This window comes from Neltuma alba, unplaced genomic scaffold (assembly GCF_004799145.2).
Source record: "Neltuma alba isolate B1F8T4 unplaced genomic scaffold, ASM479914v2 tig00003861_pilon, whole genome shotgun sequence".
NCBI lineage: Eukaryota > Viridiplantae > Streptophyta > Magnoliopsida > Fabales > Fabaceae > Neltuma > Neltuma alba.
In genome coordinates, this window is record NW_021633454.1 from 241,434 (window position 1) to 252,007 (window position 10,574).

At 35.5% G+C, this 10,574-nt stretch overlaps 2 pseudogenes; both read right to left on the bottom strand.

The window, feature by feature from the left end:
- Positions 1 to 2,199: 2,199 nt before the first annotated feature.
- On the bottom strand, positions 2,200 to 7,272 carry LOC114742696 (uncharacterized; annotated as a pseudogene).
- A 148-nt stretch (positions 7,273 to 7,420) lies between these two features.
- Positions 7,421 to 9,919, bottom strand: LOC114742697 (flavanone 3-dioxygenase 2-like; annotated as a pseudogene).
- Between the last annotated feature and the right edge of the window lie 655 nt (positions 9,920 to 10,574).

Below are 10,574 nucleotides of genomic sequence, written 5' to 3' on the forward strand. Positions count from 1 at the left end.
CTCTTATCACATGGTATTAATATTATTAATGCTTAATATTTGGGCTTAGCACTAAGTGGAAGTCGTCAAATGTTTTCCACCAGCGTGTAATTTACTTTCCTTCTCTTTTCATGCCCTTATCTTCTAACTTGTTTACGCAGTTGTTGAAAAAAAACGGCAGCTTCGTTCTCTTGAGAAAAAGTCATTCGAAAGATAAATTATTGTTGAAAATTGCTGGGAAGGTCCTTAAAGTTAATTAACGTGTTTTTGTTTCCAAGGTTTTGCAGAATTATTGCTTGGTATATAGTGTATATAAATTTATTGAGAAAAGTGATTAATCAAAATCAAATGGGGACTTAAGACTCCAAATAAAAGTTAAAAATGAAGGAAAGTGATGGAAAATAATTTAATTTATCATCTTATGGGATAGTATTTGACGACTTCCTCTCTAAGGGGTGCCCAAATACTATTCTCATTTTAATATAAAAATTAGTCATAAAATTGGATTTGGTCATACCTTAATTCACTTTGTCTTTTATCTTTTCCAAAAATATCTTTATTAATTATAAAGGGTTTTCACTAAGGGATAATTCTAATCATCCAATATACATGATTAATAAAGATAGTTTAGGGAGACCAATATATACTTGTGACAAATAATCAACTAACCAATTTTCTTAATATCCTCCAATTAGTTATTTAGCTTTTACATTAAAAACTGGAATTAGTTCTAAGTGCATCTTTTTTTTTTTTTTGGAGTAACCTCACCCGGTATCCTAGGCTAGTCCCTAGTCGGGAGAACTCAATAGGCCCAAACTAACCTAGATTCGAGTCTTGTGGGGACCCTTTTGAGTGTTAGTTCTACCACATGCACTGCTGCTTTTAAATGCATCTTTAATAACAAAAGCCTACACTGAAACACAAAAATTGTAAAATAATTGAAAAGCAATGGCAGCTCCTGACTCTTGAGAAAAGTCATCAAAAGTTGCATTGATGAAGATAATGTTAAAAATTGCTCGAAAATCATAAAATTTAATTAAACCATGGAGCATGCAACAACCAAAAAATATGATGTTTCATTCATTACCATTAGTAATTTATAATCAGGCTTCCCTTCTCTACAAAAATGTCTCCTTTATGACTCGAATCCAAAGGGATCTAGAAAGACCTCACATTGCTAGACCAACTCTTTATTGGTATAATTTTTTTCATATTCTATATGCATATATAATCGATCTAATTATTAAGGGAGAAAAAGCTAAATAACCTTTGAATTATGTAATTTTGATATTACATGAATGAATTCCCTCTTCATATCAAATCAAATCCAATCATAATATGTGCTCATTAATGGATGGAACGCAGACGAAGGATTACTTTCTTAGATCCCAATTATAAGATTCATTTTGTAGTCCAAATTACATTACAAAGTAAATTTTATAATTAGAATCGAAGGTAGTATAAGTATCTTCTTTTTTGCCCATCTCACCAACGTTCATCCACAAATCCACATCCTTAATCCTTGACTGTTACAATTTTAACTGTACGGGAATTACAGTTGCCTGTTGTAAAGTAAGAATATAAATAATAATTGAAGAAGCAAGTCATTGCGCCTCAATAATTCGTTGAGCGTAGCTCAGAAACATACTCCAGTGTTGTTGTGCATCTCATTTGAGCCAACTTTGTTATCTAATGTTTATTATGTTTAGTAGTGGAGAGATTATTTGATTTCGTAACCTAGCCAAGGCATGACTCTGTTATTTCAAACACAACGAAACAGAGCATCTCGAGTGTCGAAACAGATCCTCTTAGCCAGCTGCTTTATGGCGGTTCCACTGTGTTGCAGGTTTCAATTTTTGATATCTTCAACATCGAAAAAGAAAATTTATTATCAATTCCAAAAGCATACTTGAATCTTTCATTACTGAAATAGAAAATAATCAAAGTCTTAAAGCACAACAATACATGACTTGGAAAACCATTCAGCAAAGGCTTTTCTGGGACATGACAACACACACATACTCTGATAACTATTTTACTACGAACTAGAGATATGGCAATCTGTAGGAAACATTAGAGACCTCGGACCATGTATGGCTACAGCAGACCTCTCTATTCCCTGAAACAAAATATGAGATTCGAAGGAATTTAAGAGTAAGTCATTGGAATATAGCATGTAGCAGATAAAAGAGAAATAACTAACGTCCAAAAATATTGTACCGGCATATGCTTGCTGCTGCGCTCGTATCCCGTACGGAAAACATATCGGACAATAAAGGGAATGTGTCAAGAACTGAATTTATTTTGTGGCAAGAAGAAAGCGAAAAGGAAAATAAAACATAATTAAAAAAAGTATAGGATATCAGATCGGTTAATTATCTCAACAGCAATCTGCATGTAATTTTAATATTCATCGGAAGCTTTTTTCAACTTGAGGGCCACGATAACATAAAGTCGATCCACCAGAAGATGAAACAATTGAAAAAATTTGTCTCCATGCTCTGACGAGGAAGGGAGAACCACAGACCCCCCAAAAACTTGCTGCAACCCATCCCAAGATATAATGACTTCAGAAAGTCATCATCTTCCTTTCCTTCAGCTGGCTGAGAGTCATTAGAAGCTTCTTGCCCGAAGCACTTCTTGGGAAGAGGATCCCCACAAAGATCATTGCCAACAAAACTCCGTAGGTCAAAACTCTGAATTTGGGTTCCCAATGGGATTTGTCCAGTGAAATTGTTGTATGACAGATTCAAATAATCAAGAAAAGGCAAATTAGAGATGGTCGAAAGAATTTCTCCAGAAAGCTTATTGTAGCTGAGTTAAGAGATTCCAAGTTTTTCATGCCACCAATTTCTTTGGGAATCTTCCCAATCAAATGGTTTCGAGATAAGTTTAAGGACCACATCTGATCTAAGCTAAACAATTCCTTAGGAATTTCTCCAGACAAATTGTTAGTGGAAAGATCAATGCTATGCACGAGTATAAGGTCCTCGAAATCCAATTCTCTTCCTTTAGCAAAGACTGCTATCTCATCTGTAGGATAATATTCCTTAATCGGCTGCATGATTTTATATAGGCAATGTGGTATAGGTCCTGAAAGATTATTCTCAGCCAGATCCAATATTATCAACCTAGCGAGGTTACATAACTGTGATGGAATATTGCCTATAAATCGGTCGCCCCTCAATTTGATGACACCTAAATTTTGTTGCATGGTATTTGGCAAAGTTCCAGAAAATTTATTTCCCTCTAAATTGAGGTACTCCAAATTTGTCCAGTCCAACAAGTCCAATGAAAATTTTCCAAAGAAATTATTATGGCTCAAATCCAGCTGCATGAGGTTCACTAATGAAGCCATTGAGGGAGGAACTTTACCTGTTAGCTTATTACTCCCAAAACTAAGGGAATAGTAGTTGTTTCTGGTTGGCCGAACAATCAGGAAGTGCTCTGCTCAAATGATTATATAACAAGTCCGATGCAACCAACTTGCTTTCTCCATCATTCTCTAGTTGGCACAATACCGAGAAAGTAGATCCTGACAAGGAGCTGTGAGATGCATATGAGGAAGAGATATTTGCTGGTAGCATGACATTGGATATGTCATTGCTGATCAAGTTGTTTGAGATATCAACAGAATCTATCCCTAGTACAAAGCTCCAAAATATTTCTGCATCAATTTTTGAAATTCCCGATCTAGAAATATTGAGATTTCTTAAAGACCTTTGTTTATATAGCCATGGTGGAACATTAGGACCTATGCTTGTATTACCCAAATACAATTTCTCAAGTTGAAATGGTGGGACCCATTTCAATTTGTCTGGAGAAATTCCTAAGGAATTAATGAGAGAATGAATACTAAATACAAGGGCAAAATAGAAGGAAAAAAAGTAATAAATGCTTAAACAAACTCAAAAAATGAAGCTTATATTTTGGACCAGACTTATCTCCAAAAGTGAAACTTATATATAGGACGGGAGGAAGTACTTTATTGTGATTTGATTTCAACGAAGGGCAAAATTGAAAAATCACGTTTCGTTTTAACAAGGAGATCAACTACCACTTCAACAATGGTGAAATTAGTTTTGACCCAAAAAAAAAAAAGGTAATGGCGAAATTAGTTAACTTTTCCCTTTAATTTTACTGAAGGACGTACCTGCTGGGTGCGTAACAAAGGCCTGAGTCAAAAATAACTCCAAAATGAAAAGGAACAAAAGAAGAGGAGATAATTGACTCCAAAATGAAAAGGAACAAAAGAAGAGGACATCAAGTTAAGCCTTTTTTTTTTTTTGGCTCACTCCATTTGGCTTTCTAGTATCAAAAAGAAGATTCTCCATTTGGTGTGAATCTAATGTCATCAACAATCAATCAAAAGATATTGACAATGACGGATTCCTGTAGTGTAGAGTAGCATTGTGGAAAATTATGCGGATTTGGTTCCAGTTTTACTGAGGGGGAGGAGGCTCTTCCACACAAAGCATTGGGTCAGGCAATAGTTCGTGACAGGGTGGTTCCAAACCTGTTCCACGCCAATGATTTACAAAGGAAGTTTCCAGCTTCCTCACCTGTGATCAGTCACGCTATCACAAATACCATATAAATAAAAAACCCGGTGCAATACTTTGGTTTTTGCTGTTGTGTTTTTCAATCAAATTACAACACAGGATTTTTTTTTTTGAAAAAAAAAATATAACTTAGCAGTGAATAGAGAAAAAACATTACACATAGCACCTAAACACGAATTGACACCAACATGTAAATTATCTATGCATTGGCAATCAGGGACTTAGCAGTGAATAGAGAAAAACATTACACATAGCACCTAAATATGAATTGACACTAACATGTAAATTATCTATGCATTAGCAATCAGGGATTTGCACCTTCAACTGACAAGACCAACCACAGGAACAGCAATATAGCCATAAGTAACTGGATCCACTGCTGATGCCAAAGTGTGGCCATTATCTCCAGCATGTAGTCTCAATTATTTAAATGGAGACACTTGATAAATGAAATGGGAAGATGCAACTTAAGAACTATAAAGCTATATTTGTACAAACAAACGGTTATTGAAGATTGAGGAAAGGTGAAGAAGTACTAATCATGAAATGACAAAAGATGGATGCCCATTTGTAAATAACTAATTGATAATATATGTGTATTTGGGTGTCTGTGTGTCTGTGTGTTCATGTATAATGAAATGGTAACATGTGATTATGCTGCAAAAGCAAGCAAATCTGACGCTAACATTGGTAACTATGACAAAGATGAACTTGTAAATAAGGGACATACTGAAAATTTGAACAAGATACTACATACGAAACAGCATATTTCAAGAATGAAATACAAAAAATTTCTAAACATCAGGAAGCTGAAATAAAGGAAAGGTGGCAAAAGAGCATGTTGCACTTGGTCCACATTGACATACATAAATATTCTTTAATGTGTTTGCCTTTGGCAAATAATTGTAGATATGCATCATTTACAGAGAGCAATAACTTGGGTTGTGCTAATTAAGAACCATTATCGAACTTCACATATGATTGGGAACAAGGTTTCCTTCCTAGTCTACTCGTGGTTTATACTTTTGATATTATTAGTACTCAGTTCCATTAACTGTCTCTTGAAGGAGGCAGAATAGAATTTTTGCTCAATGGTTTTCTCTCTGTTTTTTTCCCTGTTTCCTTCATTCCCATAAAACACTCCATACAGAGTTGTCTCATTTCTCTTTTATTAAAAAAAAATTTCTTCTTCAAAACAGAAGTCAAAGAATAATAATGAACAGGGAAAATTACAATGCACCTAAGAAAAGCTACGTATCATAAGAAGCAAACCTGTCGAACAACAAATGGCTCCCTGGCAAGACTAAACGGTTCGGTCAAAATAGTAAGAAACCCATTTCAATTGCCATAAACAATGTCAGTGAAGGGCCGATCACCCACCTGCCACAATATACTCATGCTGGAACAAGAATTCTCAAAATATGAAACAAAACTAAGTGACGATGAACTATTCTAAATTTTTCTTTACCATGATTAGTTGTGAGGACTCAACCAAAATGCTTTTCAATTTCATCGGCTGATCCAGCTGGTTTCTTCACCCCTAAGGCATGCAAATATATAAAGACATCAACACCAACAATACTTTATTACTGACAATCCAAATGAATATTTCACGTCTAACGTTTAAAGACAGGAGACATGTCCCAAAAGAAACACTTACTGTGCCTTATGACTCTAATCCCAATTGCCTCCTCAAGCGCCTTAGCTTTGAAACCATCATGATCATACTCATGAAGTCCTAATTCATCAGACACAAGTAAAACAACAAAAGTCCTGTGAGCAACATGCCCGCACCGAAAAATTGCTTCATGCGTAAAAGCAACAATGTCGACACTGATACAGACGGGAAATGGCAGCACTTCAGAAAACAAAATATAAATGTTTTAGATCCGTAATGGCTTAGAGGTACCAGCAATCCAAGATCCACAGGATGAAATATATAGTGTTTATAAATAATTTAAGTACCATATCTATTCGATAACGAGATTCTTTCTTTGAAGTATAGCTACTTCATAGCTTACAGAATACCATACAGCTCCAATTCTGAACTACCTTCACACTATACTTACCAGCAGAGTTACTGAAGACAGCAATATCAGGATCAAAAGCCGATTTACAGCGTTCCATCGAAGAAGCAAGAGGAGGCCAAAGGGTCAAAGAGTAAGGAGCAGTAATGGTATTATCCTTATCAAACACGACCCCTTTGAAACCCCTTCTTCGCAGCTCACCCCAATCAATGTACCTCAAGTCCAGAACAGAAACATGAGGCAGTGCTAATTTGGGGTCTTTCACAAACAAAAACGTCGAACAAATGGCCTCCAAGTTTATTCTCTGCCCTAACGCCGCTTTCACATCTGCCCACCACATGTTTGTGAAATGTACCCGCCTTTCCTCGGCGCTGCCGAACCCCTTTTGCTCGTCTTCTTGTGGAAGCTTTTGGTATCTGCGTTCTGGGTGTTGATTATTGGGGTCTTTGTAATCAGTAGAGAGAAGAAAATGAAGAAACAGAGAGTGGCTCTGGCTCTGATTTGAATTGGAATTGACGAAACTCTGGGGATTTCTCAGAGTCAGAGCGCAGAAATCTCTTATTGGGATTTTGCTGTGAGTAGTAGAAAGTGATAGAGTGGTAAGATTTCTCTGGTGATGGGCATTGCTATGAAAATTCAGAGGCTTTTGATGGAGGGAACAACAACTCGGAAGAGAAGCAGCCGCAGGAGCTGCAGGCATTTTTAATTTTATCTCAGACTAGGCGGCTTTATTCCTGCAAATAATGGACTTCCAAATTTCAAGTTAATTTTAGTTAAATTTAGAGCTTGTGCCATCCTTGAAATCTAACATGGTAACGTAATAAGACCTACTTTTTAATCTATTCCTCGAGAAATGAGAATCCATTATACATTTTATCAAAAAGAATCCATTATACACGGCAAAATTTCGGTTTTGCTAAAACTGATCTACATCCCTCGTAAAATGAGCTCAAATTTTGGTCTAATCATAAACCATTCAAGGGAGTTTTTATAAATGCTTTTAACCATGAGGCTAGTTGTTCTATGGACTTCATTTACATTTTTTTTTAAAAAAATCTCAATTATCCGATTAAATTTACATAAATTTTATAATTATCTGGTGGGATCATGCTGGAAGAAAAATTTTAACAGCGAAACTAACTTTTCTTATTTACACAAAAATTAAATACTAATAAACAATAGTTAACATTATATCTTAACTTAAAATCTTAAGAGTCAATTTTATAAGTCATTTCATTTTATTCTATACTATTCACCAAGCTCAATTGTTCTTGACGTGAGAATACTAATGTTTTTTATTTTCTTCAGATGGGAAAATACATGTCCCTTTAACTCACTTGACATAAAACTTGTTTGAAAGGTGTCAGTTTAGAACATCAATGATGGAAATCACATCCAAACCTCTCTTGTCAATACATCTAGCCTCCAGTTGAACTCGCAAGTAATCTTTATATTTGATTCTCTTGAACAATGGCTTTTCCTTCTCTAATAGCTCAGTTGCAGGCCCTATTTCTTTCTCAGGTGCTGGTTCATTCTTCAGTACAAGACTAAGCCTCGTGTCTCTTTCATTCACCACTACTCTGTGCCACACACTCTTGTACAGCTTGTTACTCACAATCTGCTCAATTTCGAAACACATATCAGACAAGTTTATCAGAACCATCGCAAATAGAAGAAACTGGCTGGTTAAGGTAAGTATATATGATTAATTAAGGAGGGAAAGTTGATGAGTGATCTCAAGTTGATCTCCAATGTTGGCAAGTAAGCAATAAGGCAAAGGAGAATTCACATTAACCCATTTATGATGCTGCTTCACTTGAAGGCCTTTGATTCCATTTTCAATGAAGACAGTTAGTAAGCGATTGTCAGTAAGGTATGGTTGAGGACATGGAGGGTATAAGTTCACTTGACATTTCTAATGCCCTGAATCAAAAGCTTTGGACTCTATAATGGCCTTGGCTTGTAATCCTAAACTCTGATATTCCTTCCAGCAAAGTCCTTGCCACATTTCTTATTCTCTTGTTGTATTCAAATGCTACCTCCCTGCAAAATAAGAATGAAAAATGTTGTATTTTTTAAAGCCCCATAGTTTTTATCAGGCTTCTATATTTTTCTTTTATTTAGAAGGGTAGATACTAATAGCTTGAGATTACACGCGGCATGATCAAAATTGCGACCTCTCATTTATAAAAGAGTTTTCATGTCATTAGACTATAGGGCTATTGACAACTTTCTACATTATTGAATGAGAGCATAAATGTGACTACCTAGATTTAACACTACTTAATTCAAAGTCTTGGAACGTCAAATGTTTGGTCTATTTCTGCTAATATGAGAGGCTTCAATTTCCCCATATATATATAGATATCAACTCATTCTTGGATGCTTAAAAAAATAAAAAAAAGATAGAGGAAGAGAAAGACGAGAGAAATTGAAATTGCGCGTACTTGAAATGAGGGGGCTTGTGGGGGAAATGGAATTCAGGAAAAGTAGCAAGTTTTAGATAATCTCTCCAGTAATGAACCTTCTCTCCATAAGGAAGGGAACTGGTACCAAACCTAACGGGTGTGATGAGTTCTTGATTGAAAAATTCCATCTTTTCCTCAAGAGGCAAATCGTGAAACTCCAGAGACTTGTTTATCACCTCCTCCATCGGTTTCTCTGAAATCCCATGATTTGTAATCTGAAAGTGACACATCCAAAAACAAAGTCGACCAGAAAAGCAATTCTAGATACTATAGAGGCTTCAACGAAATATTCTCAAACACTTTAATTGCCATGAAGAAGCCCCATTCTCTGCATGCATCACCTAGCTGTCGAACTGCGTCGGCATGGATTTGAGGATCCGGGGAGGTGAGGAGGGAGAAATCGAGGACGGGGATGGAAGCAGCAAGGTCATCACCTGCAACATCATCACGACAAGGTTCAGGGAGAGAGTATCATGTGGTCGGGATGGGAACGTCGCCGTTTGATTCAATGAAGGCCTGGATAGTTATAACAGTATCATCAGAAGCATGAAGCTTTTGAGGTTCTGATGAGGAGGAAATAGTAACAGGTGAAGCCATGGAAACATGAGAGTTGAAGATACTGTGAATAGAAATAAAGAAAGAGTATTGCAGGAACAATATAATATAGTGAGGTAGGGGACGAGATACTCGGTAATAATTAATGATAATTGACAGGTGTGGTTAATGATACATTCAAGATTAGGATCCATTTATATTCTATACAATCATTGATTGAGATCATAAGTTGTTAAGCTCCCTAGCTAGTGATGCTGCTGTGATATGGCCATATGGGTGATCTGATCACTCTCTAATAGTGAGATATTTGGTTTTCTGCATAATTTGGTAGACAGAACTTTCAATAATTGAGAACAGAGACAATACTTTTCAGTTGATTGATTCATTTTACTTTTATTATATGATATATCTTTGCATGGTATATGTATCTCACAGATATCGATATTTCCAGTTTGGGAAATTCACTATGTAGTCATATGTATGAATAGGACAATATGAAATCTTATATTAAGGAGAGGGGATAGTATAATTTTTCCGGTGTAAACATACATAAAGAGACAAAGTGACGAGAAAAATTGAAGAGGCACGACAATGTCTCTGGCTTGGTAAACTAGGATTGAATAAGAATGGTAATCTTGTTTCAAAGTACGGTTCGTGTTTTAATTTCCAATCTTCATTCCATTTCCTAATGTTGTAAAAAAAAAATTCCTGTACTACCTCTGTTCTTTATTCTTTATTAATATAAGAGTTAGATTAAGATTTAATTTGGTCCTAAATATAAAGTCATAATCTATTTTGTTTCCAACATTCATCCGTTTTATCCTTAAATAATTCTCAGTGATTGCAGATATTAAGGAGTTTTCATCAAAGAATATTTTCAATACATATGATTAATAGAAATATTTTAGGAAGAACAACATTTATTTATTACAAATAACTAATTTTCTTAATATTCGTAAAGTAGTTATCTAATTCGTATATTG